General features: G+C 41.3%; 1 protein-coding gene across 4 annotated transcripts in view; it reads left to right on the top strand.

The window, feature by feature from the left end:
- Nucleotides 1-292: 292 nt before the first annotated feature.
- ZFAND6 (zinc finger AN1-type containing 6) overlaps nucleotides 293-15,071 on the top strand; it is a 48,860-nt gene continuing 34,081 nt past the window's right edge. For 3 of the 4 annotated variants that reach the window (XM_073304119.1, XM_073304116.1, XM_073304118.1), the window contains exon 1: nucleotides 293-375. The gene's annotated coding sequence lies outside the window, so the exon portion shown is untranslated. Of the gene's footprint in view, nucleotides 376-8,912; nucleotides 9,011-15,071 lie in introns of those variants that run through there. The other variant, XM_073304117.1, reaches the window with a different exon arrangement.

The following is a 15,071-nucleotide window of genomic DNA, read 5'->3' as shown; positions in this document are numbered from 1 at the left end:
CCACTCCCCATAGCCTCTGCCACGCTCCCGCCCTTAGCTCACCTACTGCCCACCCCCCTCTGCGCTGCACCCCATCCCCCCTCTTGTGCTACCCCGGCTGGCTCAGGCGGCTGCGGCGCACCGGGGCGCTGTCCCTTTAAATCCCTCTCTGTCCAGCTCTGTGGTTCACGTCGCCGCCGTCCCCTGTAATAATTAGTTGCGGGAGCCGGTGCTACCCTCCCGCCCGCCCTCCCGGCTCCGCCAATCAGCGCCCGCCCGCGTCACTCTCAGGGCAACGAAACAGAAAAAAAAAAAAAAAGTTTCGTAAAGAGCGAGCGAGTGGGGCCAGCGGCGGCGGCCAGGCGGGGTGGGGGCTTCAGCGGGCCCCGGAGCCAGGTAAGAGCGGGTGCCAGGCTACGGGGGCCCGCTGGGCGGCTCCCCAGGAGGGGCGGCTCCCCAGCATGGTGATGGGGGGCAAGCTGCTCTCCCCCCTCCCCAGCCCCGGGCGTAAAGGGACTAGCGGCCCCAGCGTGAGGGGGGCGCCCTGGCCGCAGCGGGGCCCTGGAGAGAGGAGTGGGGCCCCACCGCAAGGGGACCTCGGGAAGAGTAAAGGGAGGCGAGGGGGTGCCCCCCCCATAGGGGAGTACGGGGCCGGTGGGGCGCACCCCTCCCATACACAAACATAGGAAGTGAGTCTCACCCAAGGAAGCTGCTGTTGCCCCCACCCCAGTCCTTGGGTGTTTGTGTGGATGAGTCAGGTGAGCGTCCAGGAAGGAGCACCTGGCTGTGTGTCTCAATCTCTAGGACTTCCTGTAATTTGTGGGGCACGGGGGGGGGGAATATATGGGGCTTGGACTCAGCCTGTCAGATACAGGGGGTTGAAGGAATCAAAATTGAGTTCCACACTGTCTGTTGTATTTAATTGGTGGTTTCTCCCTTTTTTGAGTTGTTTCTTCTCTCCCCCCCCCCCATAACCCCCAACACTAATAGCATGAAAGCCCAAGGGCAACTTTATAAGGGTAAAAACAACGAGGAGTCCTTGTGGCACCTTAGGGACGAACAAATTTATATGGGCATAAGCTTTTGTGGGCTAGAACCCACTTCATCAGGTGCATAGAGTGGAAAATACAGGAGCAGGTATAAATACATGAAAAGATGGGAGTTGCCTTACCCAGTGTGAGGTCAGTCTAACAAGACAATTCCATTAAGAGCAGGATACCAACGGAGGAAAAATAATAAATTTTGTAGTGGTAATGAGAGAGGCCCATTTCAAACAGTTGACAAGAAGGTGTGAGTAACACTAGGGGGAAAATTAGGTTTAGGTTTTGTAATGACCCAACCACTCCCAGTCTTTATTCAGACCTAATGTGATGGTGTCCAGTTTGCAAATTAATTCCAGTTCTGAAGTTTCATGTTAGTCTGTTTTTGAAGTTTTTTTGTTGAAGAATTGCCACTTTTAGGGTAGAATTTCTACTTGTGTCCTTCAGTGACAGTTCCCCTTCCCTTGTTGTTACTAAACTTGTTTGCAGGTATGTTGGCTTCTACTGTAGGGATGGCTGAATTTCAGAGGTGATGTGATTAGTCTGTTTTGTAGAGTGTTATGTGATCTTTCTGAAGAAAAGGTGCTATATGGAGGTGGCCAGAATAGAGTGTCTTGACTTATTTAACCAATCCAAAATTATTTTGAGAGAATTTTCATAAATTGTTTTTTCAACCAGCTCTACTGCCATGTAAACACAGGGGGACTGCTGCTTCTGTTGTAAGGGTAAGGATTGAGTTTGTATGCCTGTGGTTTTTATACAGCAACCAGCACTCCATTGAGGGCGGGGGGGGGGGGTGTTAGGGCCTTAGGACAGTACTATAATATAAATATTGATTACTAGGATGGCTTCAATTCAGAACACCTGGCTGTTTGGGAGCATGTGGATGAATTTTGCTTCCTGAACAATCTAAATTGTGGTACTAAGCTCCTAGTCGAACCAGTGTGTATGATTGACTTAGGATTTCATTTTAAAATATTGCATTTTTTCTAGTCCTTACAATTGTGAAAATAACCTTCCAAATGTAACCTTGATGCAGTGCTCTCTTTCCAGTCTCTGAAAAGCCTGAAATGCTAGGTTTGAGTGGTGTGAGCATCCCCTTTTGTCTCAGTGGGTTGTTAACTCTGAAAGAATGACTTCTCACTGATCTTTTTTTACACAAGTGTGCAGCAAATGTATTTATGTAGTGGCAGATACTCACCAGGAATGGTTGTGGCAGAAGCGGCTGCACCTCTTTTTCCCAGGGTTTATAAACGTGTACTACTAGGTATGTCTCGCACGGTTGCACTGCTTTCCCTAACTCTTTGTCTGCACTTGTTCTGTGACTGAAATCCGTGCCCAAAAGGCTTGGGGGGAGTGGGTAGAGAAATTAGTTGGTGGGTTTTTTTCTATTCTGCTGCGGGTATATAATCTACTTTCAATTATTGTCAAACTTCTATTAACATTTAGTGTATTGAGGGTATTATATATCCCTAACTTTGTAGCCTTGACCTTTAAAACTGAAGTTCAGTCCTCTCCATTTCATCCAGTTATTCCTTGTGATATCCTTCTGGTTCAACCTTAAATAATTCCTTTCTTGGTGTGTTTACACTCTCTTTGAATTGTAGATGGTTAATCATAATCTCATTCCCTTAGATGATTAGCAGAGTTATATGTATCTAGTCCTAAACTTTCTTTAATTTCTTAACCATTTTCTTCAGGCTTCTTAATGATTTTTATTGCTGCTCTTTGAATTCTCTCTAATCTATTGATATCTTTCTGGTATTGAGGTACATAGAAATGTATTTTGCACTAGAAATGGTCTCCAATGTGTCCTATAGAAGGGGATGGTCCCCTTCTATCTAGTCCAGGGGTTCTCAAACTTCATTGCACTGCAACCCCCTTCTGACTACAAAAATTACTACACGATCCTGGGAAGGGGGAGAAGCCTAAGCCTGCCTGAGCCCTGCTGCCCTGGGTGGGAGAGGAGTGGGGGAGGGGCGTGGGCCAAAGCCTGAGCCCTGCTGCCCTGGGTGGGTGGATGGGAGGGGTGTTGGGCCAAAGCCTGAGCCCCGCCGCCCCTGGCAGGGAGCCAAAGCTGAAACCAATGGGCTTCAGCCCCAGACAGGGGCCTTGTAACCTGAGCCCTGCCACACAGGGCTTGGGCTTTGGCCACTGGCAGTGGAGCTTAGGCTTCGGTTTTGGCCCTGGGCCCCAGCAGGTCTTAAGTCAACCCTGGTGATCCCATTAAAATGGGCTCCTGACCCACTTTGGGGTCCCGACCCACAGTTTGAGAACCCCTGATCTAGTCCATAATATACCTTTTTGTTCTGCCCAAAGTATCATTGTGTGGTATGTGTATAGTGTTTTTGTTCATTTGCTGTATATCACTGCAAGCTTATCTGATTTGATATTCACTACTGCTCCTCTATCACTTTTGGTGTGACTGCTTTTCAGGTGTCGCCTTCACCACTGAATAGTTGTGATTTTTTTCTTTCCTCCAACTTTCATTACTTTTTTTTAAAAGAAATCCCAAACTATTTCCTGCATGTATTTATGTCTTCAGGTCCCTTTTGTATTATTTTTTTGTCTTCATAAGCAATTAGTTTGGTATATTATACATATGGAAAGTGGCTTCTAGTTTGTCATAGTTTTGCTCTCATAACTCAAGTGGTGTATATTAGAAAATGTAAGAACTTACGGTGTTTATAAATTCAACATCTGATTACCTTAAACTCAAACTGTCTCCACAAAACCCCAAACAAATAACTTACCACTCTTTTTAAAGTTATCAGTAGAGGACAGAAATATTAACACAAGCTACTGAGAAGTTACTATGGTTACTGATTAGGATACCTCCTGTTCCTGTGAAAATGTGTGCTTTTGTGTAGCAACTATATTAATCACTTCTCTTTTAAAGAATCGTAAGTACACTTGGCAGCTAATTGGGATAAAGTTATGCACCTGGATCTTGAGTAGCCTTTCTGAGTCAGGTGTTGAACAAATTTTGGCTTGTTCTATATAGGCTTACGGGACATGCTTATTTCAGTTTAGAGAAAAGGGCAATACATTGATACTGTACATACATATTCTTAGGCCATTGAATTCAGCATGCTCAACCATACTGTAGGATACTGCTGTTGCACCTGAGCAAGATGGCTGATGTCAAGGGAATGCTCTGGATCCTTCCACAGGGGCTGTAGCCAAAAGGCATGATGTATGATGTCTACCACCAGAGCTTTCACCTATATAGTTCTATAATAGTCACTACTCTTTCCTGGTCCTATTGAATATCATAACCCTTGGGAGCGATTGAGACTTCTTGAAGCTACAGTTGTCAGTAAGATGTAGCCAATACTCAACTGTTTATACTTGGTGAAATCTCTCTGTCACCCAGGTATCCCAGCATCTGGGTTTGGAACTGTCTGAAGCTACTCTGTCCTGTTTTATGCTCCTAGGCAGAAGGAAGCACTGTAAGGTGCTTTCTGTCACACTGACAATTTGGGACTATTGGAGACTTCAGGGTATTTAATGTATAGGGTCTTTCAGGATATTTTGTCAGACTTTCCTATAGCATCAGTCACAAAAACCCGTTTGACCTTCTATGGTTAGCCAGGCATCTAAGGGCTGGACTTGGTCATGTGCACTTTTGTTATTTCCAGACTTGATTGTAGCATTGCAGTATATCTTGGGTTGAAAGCATCAAGAAAAGCACTAGACTGCGATGTTTACCAAGAGCACATCTATATACTGCTCATTCTGCTAGCTTCCTGTTGAACACATAGTCAGCTTCAAGGTCTTGGTCCTAATCCTCTGGGTTTACCCTAGAATACCTGAAATACTGCTTAACCATTCAGGCACTTGACTGCCATTGACGGTTTTGCTCCTTTTGAATAATGGAATTGTATATCACTAAGGAGAAGCTCATCTGCACAGGGAAGAGTTTGTTCTTGGTGGTGGAATTCACACCCACAGGATCAAAGGATGAACACTAACTTCAAAACTTTCAGCTGAAAATGCAAATCTCCATTCTTTGATCTTTCCACACAGCTTCTCATAACCTACTAGCATATCTGAAAAATGGAATCTCATGCAACTAACTCATGGAGGAGCAGGTATAAATAGAATACATCAGTGATGTAAATGACTCTCTCTTTTGAGGATGATGCCCAGATATCATGCCCATCACCATGGTATAAGAAAGTGAACAGAATAGTGTTTGGAATATACTTTTGAAACAATTATTTGTATGTTCATGTAGTTATTTCACTAGTAGTACAAGTAAGTCATCTGTTGAGAGAATGGCTATTTTAATAGAATAATTTAAAGTATTCAGAGATAATCTGGTGATCAATAGATATACTATTTTCAAAATGATAAAGAATAGTAAACTGTTTGTATATAGTAACTTCAAAAGCATAATTACTGTTTGTGTAAATATTCATAAATTTTGAAATTTGCCTGGGGTGGGAAAGTTAAATATCTGCCTTTTAATTTTAAGTTATGGTAATAGTTAACAGTGGAAAACAGGTTAAAAGTTAGAGCTGCATTTCTTAAAAAAAACACACCCAAGAATGAACCCCATAAGAGTACTGGCATATTGACAGCCCTGGAGGCTGAGGACCTTTTTCCACAGTGCAGGTACAGCACATGAAGGCTGTAGTTCCCTACATTGCTTTGCCATTTATTAACCTGTAGAAACCTAGAGGTAAGTGTTATGTGTTTCCTAAGAGTCCTTCACAAATGGTACCAATTTTTGGCAGGCTTTTGTGATTCACACATGTCCATAGGGACCTGGACTGTGACTGACATGTTTTTACATAGATCACCGAACAGCCATCAGATGAAAGCTTTTGATCACTACCATTCTGTTCTGTTTGAACTGGAGACTTAAATGTAACTGGCTCAGTTCTTCTTTTCCTGAGCTATCTAGTCTCACTAATTTGCTATATCTTTTATGTATCTTAATATTGCAGCAGAAATAGACTTCTGGGTTTTCTACAATTAAAATAATCAAATGAGACTTAGGCACCTTCTTTTCTTACTCCTGTCCCCAGAGCAAGTTACAGTAGCAGCTAAAATTTGAATTTGTCTTCAAGGCTGCTCATGCTCAGAGCTTCCCTAATTAAGGTTTGCAACTATGATGATCACACCAGTTTCTGCTGTCTCTGACGATGTTAAAGAGCAGCAGAGGCTTAACTTCCCTTCTGAGTTTGAAATACAGTGAATTTCTTCAGACTCTGATCCAGACGAATATAGGATGTGTGCAGAAATTAAACCTATGAAATTGGTGTCCTTCATGCTCATTTTCAACAGTCCTGATTGTGGTTGTCTTTGAGGCTGGACAGGGATTTGAGCAACAAAATTCTAACCTGGATGTCTAATCCCTAAATTCAGCTGTATTCACACATGAACTTTGATATGTAATAGATAAGAATCCAAGCCAGTTGTGTCCTTATCTCACTTCTCTGATTTTGGGGGGGTGTTGGTTTACTTCACAAGGGCAGCAGACTATTCCCTGGCCCACTTAATAAAAGTAGGGTATCCCTGGACAAAATTTTCTCCCCTTTTGCTGCTATGCAGTGTGCTATTTGTTTGGATGTTGCAGATTGCCTGGTGGTGGCTGCATTTCTGTGGTGATGGATAGGTATGGATTTTTAAAGCACTCTGGGATTCTTCAGGAGGAAAGGTACTATGTAAATATATGCAACCTTATATTGTGTAAGCGACAAAACTTGTTTTTAGGGCAGAAGATGTTGCCTTTCCAGAGTAGGGTGATTTTGATCGTAAGATTTTTGTGACTGCAGCTATTTTTCTCACAGACGTGCAACTTCATGAACTCCAAACTGAAAGTTAGAAGTTTGTCCTGGGTATCGTGACCCTTTACAATTCTTAGTCATGTTGCTTTATTTGCCTAAACTATGTTCTTGCCATCGATTGCTTAGATTGAGTTGCACTTTTATGATTTAATGCTGTCTTTTGCAATACAGCTGTGAAACTGTATGAAGAGGATCTGAGTAACTTTATTCTTAATGTTCTGTGCGTTCAAAGTACCGAATTCTCACAAAGCATCTTGCGATTAGGCCTCTGAATTGACTTTTTCAGTTAGTATATGAGACACTATAATACATTGTGCAGATGTAGAGCCTTCTTAAAGTTAGCCCTTTTATAGTGGTTTTTTTTTTAAAGAAGCTTTTTTTTTAGAAAGTGGTGCATGCATTAAAATGCAGCCTAGTACTTTGCTGTAAATATTCCCCTCGAATGTGGGGGGTAATATAGTATTTTTCTATGACTAACTTATCTTGGACTTTTAATCTATAATAGCAAAATAGTTTAGAGGGGCCCATTGCTCTACAAATACAATCTTGGAGACCCTATTTAAAACAGTTATCCCTCAACACTGTTGAAATTGGCATCCATTTTGCAGTATAGCCTAGACCTTAATTATTTCAGAAGGAAAGCTGCTGCAATGGAGTCTTGAGGAAAGAGGGGTGAAAGAGGGCTGGGAATTGGCTGTTCTCCCTGGAGATCTGTTTCCTTCTCCTCTCTCCCTCCCTCTAACTTTTCTGTTGTATTAAAAAACCAAAATTACCCCCCCACACACACACACAAACAAACAAAAAAAAAACCACGACAAAAAGTACAAATGTGCAGATAATTCACAGCTTGTACCATCCTGGATATAGTTTGAAACTGATGAAATATTAAACCCATGAAAATTTTGCATGTAATACAATACTAACTGGGCAAACTGTGGTGGCACTAAGAGGGGGAGGTATCCTGTTCATCTGTCAGTCTCCAGATTACAACATTTTCTGGGTTGAGTCAGGGAGAGGTCTTCCTGAAGTGATCTGTACATTTGTGAGACATGATGTGAGATGCCTCTTTATTCTGTGTAATTTTTTCCCCCTGAATGTCAGGCTTGTCAGTTAGGTAGACTTTTTTGGCTGGTGGGGAGAGAACTGTTCAGATTTTTTTTTTTTTTTTGCAATGATGCCTAAGATCTTGATGATACAAACTGACAGTATTTTGTATTATACAGTTATGATGTATAAAGATCAGATTAATGGAATATTTAGTCATAATCTAATTATCAGATCTAATTAGAATTTTTTTAAAAAATAGTTTTAAAATACTGTTAAAGATTGGATCAGCAAAAAATAAAAACCACGGACTGTCTGACACAGAAACATACATAGACCCTGGTAAGATCTAGATATTGGCTTCCACACTATGGAAACACTTTTGCTGAGTCATGTCTTAAATTAGCAGAAGAAAGCAGGTTGAAACAAGTGACTGACTATTCATATTTTCAAGTTTAGATTACTAAATCATACCTTGAAAGTTACATATAGTGTGCCTAATTTTTCAGTTAGTTTATTCTGTGATTTTTAAATAGTGAATTTGTTCCTGAAGCTTGAATTAAATTTTATCCTATATTAAAAAGCAAGTAGCAAAGCTTTATATAGGTAGAATTCTTTCAATTTCACTTCATGAAGTTTTACAGTACATCTAGTTCTTTAATAATAGACTGATCAGATATGTCAAAAGTATGTATTCTTTAACATCACTTTTATATTTCTAGGTAAAACCCTATGAATCCATATGGTTTTGAGTGCTATGTTCAAGATTTGGAGTGGCAAAGTCTAGGCTTTCACTGTTCAGTTTTATGTAATGTTAATTGGTATGAAGCTGGTCAAAATAATGTAATAAAATGCTGTAGTTTGGCACAACTGAAGACTTGTGTGCTGTTTCTTTAAGAAACCAGCTAGTCCAGGGTGTTTTAACCAGCTTAACCTAACCTGCTAGCAAGGAAAAGTTCTTTAAATAATGGATATTAAGTTTTACCAATGAGAGATACTAGTTTTACTGAAAGGGTGGAGTTTTTTCCATTTCAGCCACTAGAATTGAAGAAGGTGGGGCTTTCTGTTCAGGTTAGGTTGCTCAGGAGTACAGCTTCCAGTGAAGTTAATCTGGGGTGAAGCAAACAGAAAATTGTGCAGATTTTCTTGGTAGGATTTTTTGTTTGTTTGTTTTAATCTTGTTGTATTTCTTCATTTTACCCTTTAAGGCACTTATGCTTATGTGTGCGCCAAATTTCATGATTGTTTTGTTTTCCAGTGCTGGCAGAATATTAAAATGTATGCGGGGAAGCAGAACAAAAGGGCTCTTTGGGCAGGAAATAAGCTGTTGAGAGATGCAAACTTGATTGAGTTTCTTTTATCATTTATTGCTAGTTTAAAGTTTGGTATTTTTATTTGGGAAAAGTGAAGTTGTACAACAATATCTTACCTAGTTGTGTTAATTGTAAAAAAATTGAGGATCATGCTGCTGTTTTCTATAATGTTGTGTAACTCCAAAAGAGCTTTATTTTTAACTCTAACTTCTCTGGTTCTGATGAGACTTGAATTAACTGAATGTGACAGTTGCTACTAGATTATACAATGATAACATTTGTTTAAAGTCATCTGCCTTTGTTTTAAGTCATGTCCATGATTATATCACTTAAGATTGATGCTATTTATTTTTTGTGTTGTACTTTAAAAAGGAGAAGAACACTTTGTATAGATTTTGGTGTATTAGGAACAGTGTATGCAAAGAGGTTTAAAAGCTAGATTTAATGTATTCTAAGTCCTCCCCCGACCCCCCCTTCTCTTAATACAACTTCCTGGAATATCAAGGACCATCAGAGCTCTGATTTTAAAAAACAAAACAAAAGGGGGCCAGGGAGGAAATTAATTCTTCTTGTGTTTGTTGCAGCCGCTGTCCTTCCAGCTGAAGATGGGGCTTCCTTCAAAACTAATCAATACCCTATCACCCTGAATCTTATGTGTTGAGCATAGTGTGGTGGTTACTTGTTGTTTGGGAGCGGGGTGAGGGTTATCTTCAGTTTCTGCACCATTTTTTTTTTCCTTTCGGCTTTCATATTTAGGGATGAGTTTTTAGTAATACCTTTTCTCAGTGTCCCAAGGGTCTTCAGGCTTGGAACATGCTATAAATTAGTATTATGGAGAGGAGTTTCTGTTGAGTATTGCAAAGTGTTTACTGTGATCCCTTTTTTATTCCTAGACAGAGAGATCAGATAGTGCCCAAGTCTGGGTATTTGGTTCAAATGCAAGGCATCCTTTTTTTTTTGTTTGTTTGTTTTTAAAAGCCTTCCCTAATTTGCCCCCCTTCCTTCACAAAAGAGTCTGTATATGCATGTGTGCATGCACACACAGTTGTATTCATGCAACCTGATCCTTGGGATCAAAGAAATACTATGTTATGTTCTCTGACATTGATTAACTTTAATGCTTAGATACCAAGTTGATGGATGCATTACAAATAGCTAAGATGTGGCAGTACCTGGAAGTTTGGGGAATACAAGAACAGACATGAAAATCAAACCAGGATCTTCCAAGTGACCACGCAGAGCATTTCACAAAATAGTTAGACATGGTCAACATAGTACACTTCACACATTTTCAATTTTCCATTAGTTAATTTTCTTTAAAAAAAAATTGGATTATAAATAGGTTTCATTTTTGTCTAAGTACATCCTAATACAGTGGCATCTCAGGCTTGGTTTGGTATTTTATAGGCTTACACACACTTAATACATATTCTGATTTTATTATAGCATAATTTTATTCACTTTCTAAACTTTTTTGGAATGTGTTTCTCTACTAGTAAGTATTATTACAAAATGCATGACCATCAAACTATGGAATTATTTTTAATACTCATCAGTAGCTCTACTGGCCATTCTAACTGCCTTTGGGCCAGATGCCTCTTATTTAAATGGCTACTCCTTAATTAGAGGAGAAAGGGAGTACTTAGACAAAAGTTGACTTTAAGTGCAAAGTGTCACAAATATCTTTCAGCTGAAGTTAGGCCTTAATTGAGTGACCAGAGTTCATGTTTCAAATGAAAGCAAAAAGAAAAAATAAACGACAGGCTTATATTTGTGCAAACTAAGCATATATTATATGTATGTATATTTAATGTACACAAGCAAAATCATACATATTTGTGTAATATTAGATACTAATTATGCAGAATGCTGCTTTTACTTAGCTGACATTTTCAGCAGACTTTTCCAGTTTAACTTATTTCAAACCAGTCAGTGGTTGAAGCAACCATTCTTTAATTTTTCTTCTATATGATCTACCTAGCTAGTAAAGAAGGGACCAGTAATTTTCCTGATGCATTAAACTTTCAGAAGTGACCTGTTCCAAGTTTTCACCTCATGTATATAATTCTGATTGGCCCTAAAGGATAAACGTACAACTTTGCTGGCATGGCTGGAGAACTTCTGTATCAAGATACAGCAGGTAGTCTTGCCTGTATTCAGAATTGTAGATAAGCAATCTGAATACATTTGCTAGTTATTCCAGCAATTTATACTAGTAAAACATTATCTTACACTGTGACAAGTCTTCTACACACTGAGGGGTGTGTCTTCTGTGTTCGAAGATTCATGTACATACTACTTACGTCAAGATGGAAATTTACACATCTGATGTAACTGAAGTTTACATTCTCTTTAAGATTAAACTCCTAACAGACACTTAGGGCTAGATCATGCTTTCTTCATCCATTCATGGAAAAGAGGGCAAAGGCATCGGTGACCTCATGGACCCATTCTTCCTCCCACCTACCTGCTGAAATCACTCCATGGAGTAGTGATTGGATGGCCCTGCATTGAGCATGGGTGTAGCTGAAGCACACTGACCCCCCCCCCATCCCCCCCCGCCCCTTCAGCCCTGTGTAAACTACTTGGGAAAGTTAGTACAATTTGAGGCTGTATTGTATTTCCCATGGAACTTCCTTCATGGTGAGAATACTGCTTTAAGGTTGTCCAAACTAGGAAAAGTGGTGTAGTATTAATATGTTTGTAAAAACTGCATTGTCCATACTAGAATTTTTACCATGTTAGCTACCATCTATTTTCCTAGTGAAGACAGGGCCTAAATGGGGATCCAAGGGGCAGCTTTGGTTGTTGGTGCTGTGCTGCCAGCAGGTGGATTAGGGATAGGATACTGGAGGTACCGAGCTCATACATAAGAACAGGGACTTCAAGTAGATATCCTTGGCTTCCCATGGTGTGGAATTTTGCTGAGGAAGAGGTTGACTATTTTCACACAACTTTGTTACAGTATAATCAATCAATAATATGACCTGTAAAGCAATAAAAAATAGCTTTCGCTCATTTTAGCTGCATTAAGATGTATATAACAGAGCCTTGAAAAGTTTCTTCAAACGTGGGTTTTTTTTCCTGCTTGTTTTTTTTTTACTTTAGAAATATCAGAAACGTTAAGTCCTTCCCTGATTTTGTTGGATGTGTGAGGGTGTGTGGAGGCTTTGAGCTGAGGGGGTAAACCGCAGCTCAAGGAGACATACCCCTGGTGTGCTAAAAATAGTGTATAGCAGCATGAGCAGAGGGAGGGACTAGTCACCCTGACTATGTACCCATCCAAGACCCTAGTAAGTACTCAGGCAGCTAACCCCTTGTGCTGCTGAGGCTATATTCTGTTCTTATTGAGCTAGCATGAGTGTGTCTCCTTGAGCTGGAATTTATACCTCCAACTCAAAGCGTAGACATACCCTCAGATATATGTGGTAACCTCTCAACCCTTAATTGAAGGGTGGGGGCAGGTGATCTATTATTTCAACTGTGTTTATGGGGCTTTTGAGTTAAATAGGGATTAGCAAAAACCATGCTTTATACAGTCTAAATGAAAAGCATTTCCCTCCCTCAATCAGGCCTCACTTTCTTATTATGCTCCCAGTTCTCTAGTTGTTCATAATCTTTCAGGTAAAATGGGGTAAACAAGACACGAATTTTTAATGTTACATACAGAGAACTTTCTAAAAAAGGTTTTATTCATCATGAAGAAACAAAATGAGTTAAAACCTAATTTCTTCCCCCACCCCTTTAAGACCGCTTCAGGCAACTTCTTGAGGCTCTTTGTCAAATAACTGAAGCCTTGAACTTAAAGGCGCGTCTTCACTAGCAATGTTAAAGCGCTGAGCTCTCCCAGTGCTCTAAAAAAACCACCTCCACAATGGGACTAGCTCCCAGCGCTGGGAGCACAGTCTACACTGGCGCTTTACAGTGCCGAAACTTGCAGCGCTTGGGGGTGTTTTTCCATCCCCCTGGGCGAGAATGTTGTAGCACTGTAAAGTGCTCGTGTCGACAAGCCCTTACATGCTAAACAAGCTGTAGGGATTTAAAGCTTCATATTTGCCAGAAGGTGGTGATGAGGGGTATAAGAGGGTGAATATTTACTTCCCATACAGTAGTTTTTAAATGGGAAATCCATAGAAGTTACCCCTTCTGCTGTTAACCTGTCAAGATTTGCAGAACCTGAACTTGTCTCTGCATTCATAGTTTGGGCTTCCTGTGCACAGGGTGATTCCTGGTCAGCCATCTTATGTTGTGCCATGACACATTTGTATCGTAACACTGGCAAATACCACATCCTGAAGGATAGCCTAATATGTAGTAATACCATGTTTACTGGACCAAACTCTGAACAGCATGGCTGGCCTGGCGGGCTCTGACAACCACCCAAACAGTTTTAAGTAGCCCATGTTTTAAGACAGTAATGCTATGGTGTGCCTTCTGTGATTCATAGTGCTAATTTGTGTAGCCACATGAGGTGTTGGGGGGAGAGAGAAATACAAATTCAAAGCCAAAAATTAGGCCAAATTTTTAGGCCAAAAATTAGCTATTGCCAGCATACTTGAATGTGCTGTATTGGACTTCTGAAATTCTTTTACTAATAACTATTTTCAACCACAAATGTGTGTCTGCACTACACTTAACTTTGGCAAAGATGCTCATGCTCGGCGTGAGCTTTCGTGAGCTACAGCTCACTTCATCCGATGCTCAAATAAATTGGTTAGTCTCTAAGGTGCCACAAGTCCTCCTTTTCTTTTTGCGAATACAGACTAACACGGCTGTTACTCTGAAACCTGTCCTTAATGGTGTAGTACTTCTGTTGTCCAGTAGAACATTGTTTAAAGCAGCTTAGGAGGACAGGTGTGGCAATACAGTGAACATTTCTTAACAAGAGATCTGCAGCTTTTTGGTAAATTGGTATGTCTGTTAAAGGGTGAGAATGCAAAATGAGAAGTTGAAGGTGGTTTTTCTTGTCTAGCTTCCCGAATTCAAGTAAGCAGCTTACCAAGGTAGCTTTTGTTGTCAGTGCAGGGGAGTTTATATGATTAAAATTTTCGAAGAAGTGTATTAGGCTTTTTATGTTGGGATAGTTCTAACAATAATTGCATGATACCGTGGGATATTGGTGTTAAATCTTGGAATAAAGTTGATTTGCAGTTATATTTATGGTAATCCATTAACAGTTCAACAACTTTGGCTGAGTAAAATTCAAAGATAAGTGGTCATGTAATCACTACACAGTATCAAAAATCCCACTTTATTAAGAGTTAGGGTTTCCAGGTGTCCAGTTTTTGACCGGAACACCCGGTCAAAAAGGGAACCTGGTGACTCCAGTCAGCACCACTGACTGGGCTGTTAAAAGTCCGGTTGGCATAGGGCTGGCAGGCTCCCTACCCAGGTCTGTGTGGCTCCCGGGAAATAACATATTCTTCTGGTCCCTATGCGTAGGCGCGGTCATGGGGGCTCCATGCACTGCCTCTGCCCTGAACGCTGGCTTTGCAGCTCCCATTGGTCAGGAACTGCGGCCACTGGGAGCTGCACCTGCAAGCAGGGGTTGCGTGCAAAGCCTCCTGGCCATGTCTCTGCCTAGGAACCTGAGGGACATGCCAGCCGATTCCTGGGAGCCGCCTGAGGTAAGCACCCCCCACAGCCTGCACCCCTCACACACTCCTGCACCTCAACCCCCAGCCCAGAGCCCCCTTCTGCACCCCAAACTCCTCATCCTTGGCCCCACCCCAGAGCCTACACCTGCAGCTAGAGCCCTCATTCCCTCCTGCACCGCAACCCCCTGCTCCAGTCCAGAGCCCCCTCACACACTCTGAAACCCTCAGCCCTGGCCTGGAGCCCCTTCTTGTACCACAATTCCCCCATCCCTGGCCCAACCGCAGAGCCTGCATTCCCAG

Source organism: Lepidochelys kempii, chromosome 10, assembly GCF_965140265.1.
Source record: "Lepidochelys kempii isolate rLepKem1 chromosome 10, rLepKem1.hap2, whole genome shotgun sequence".
NCBI lineage: Eukaryota > Metazoa > Chordata > Testudines > Cheloniidae > Lepidochelys > Lepidochelys kempii.
This window is presented reverse-complemented; position numbering and strand designations above follow the sequence as displayed.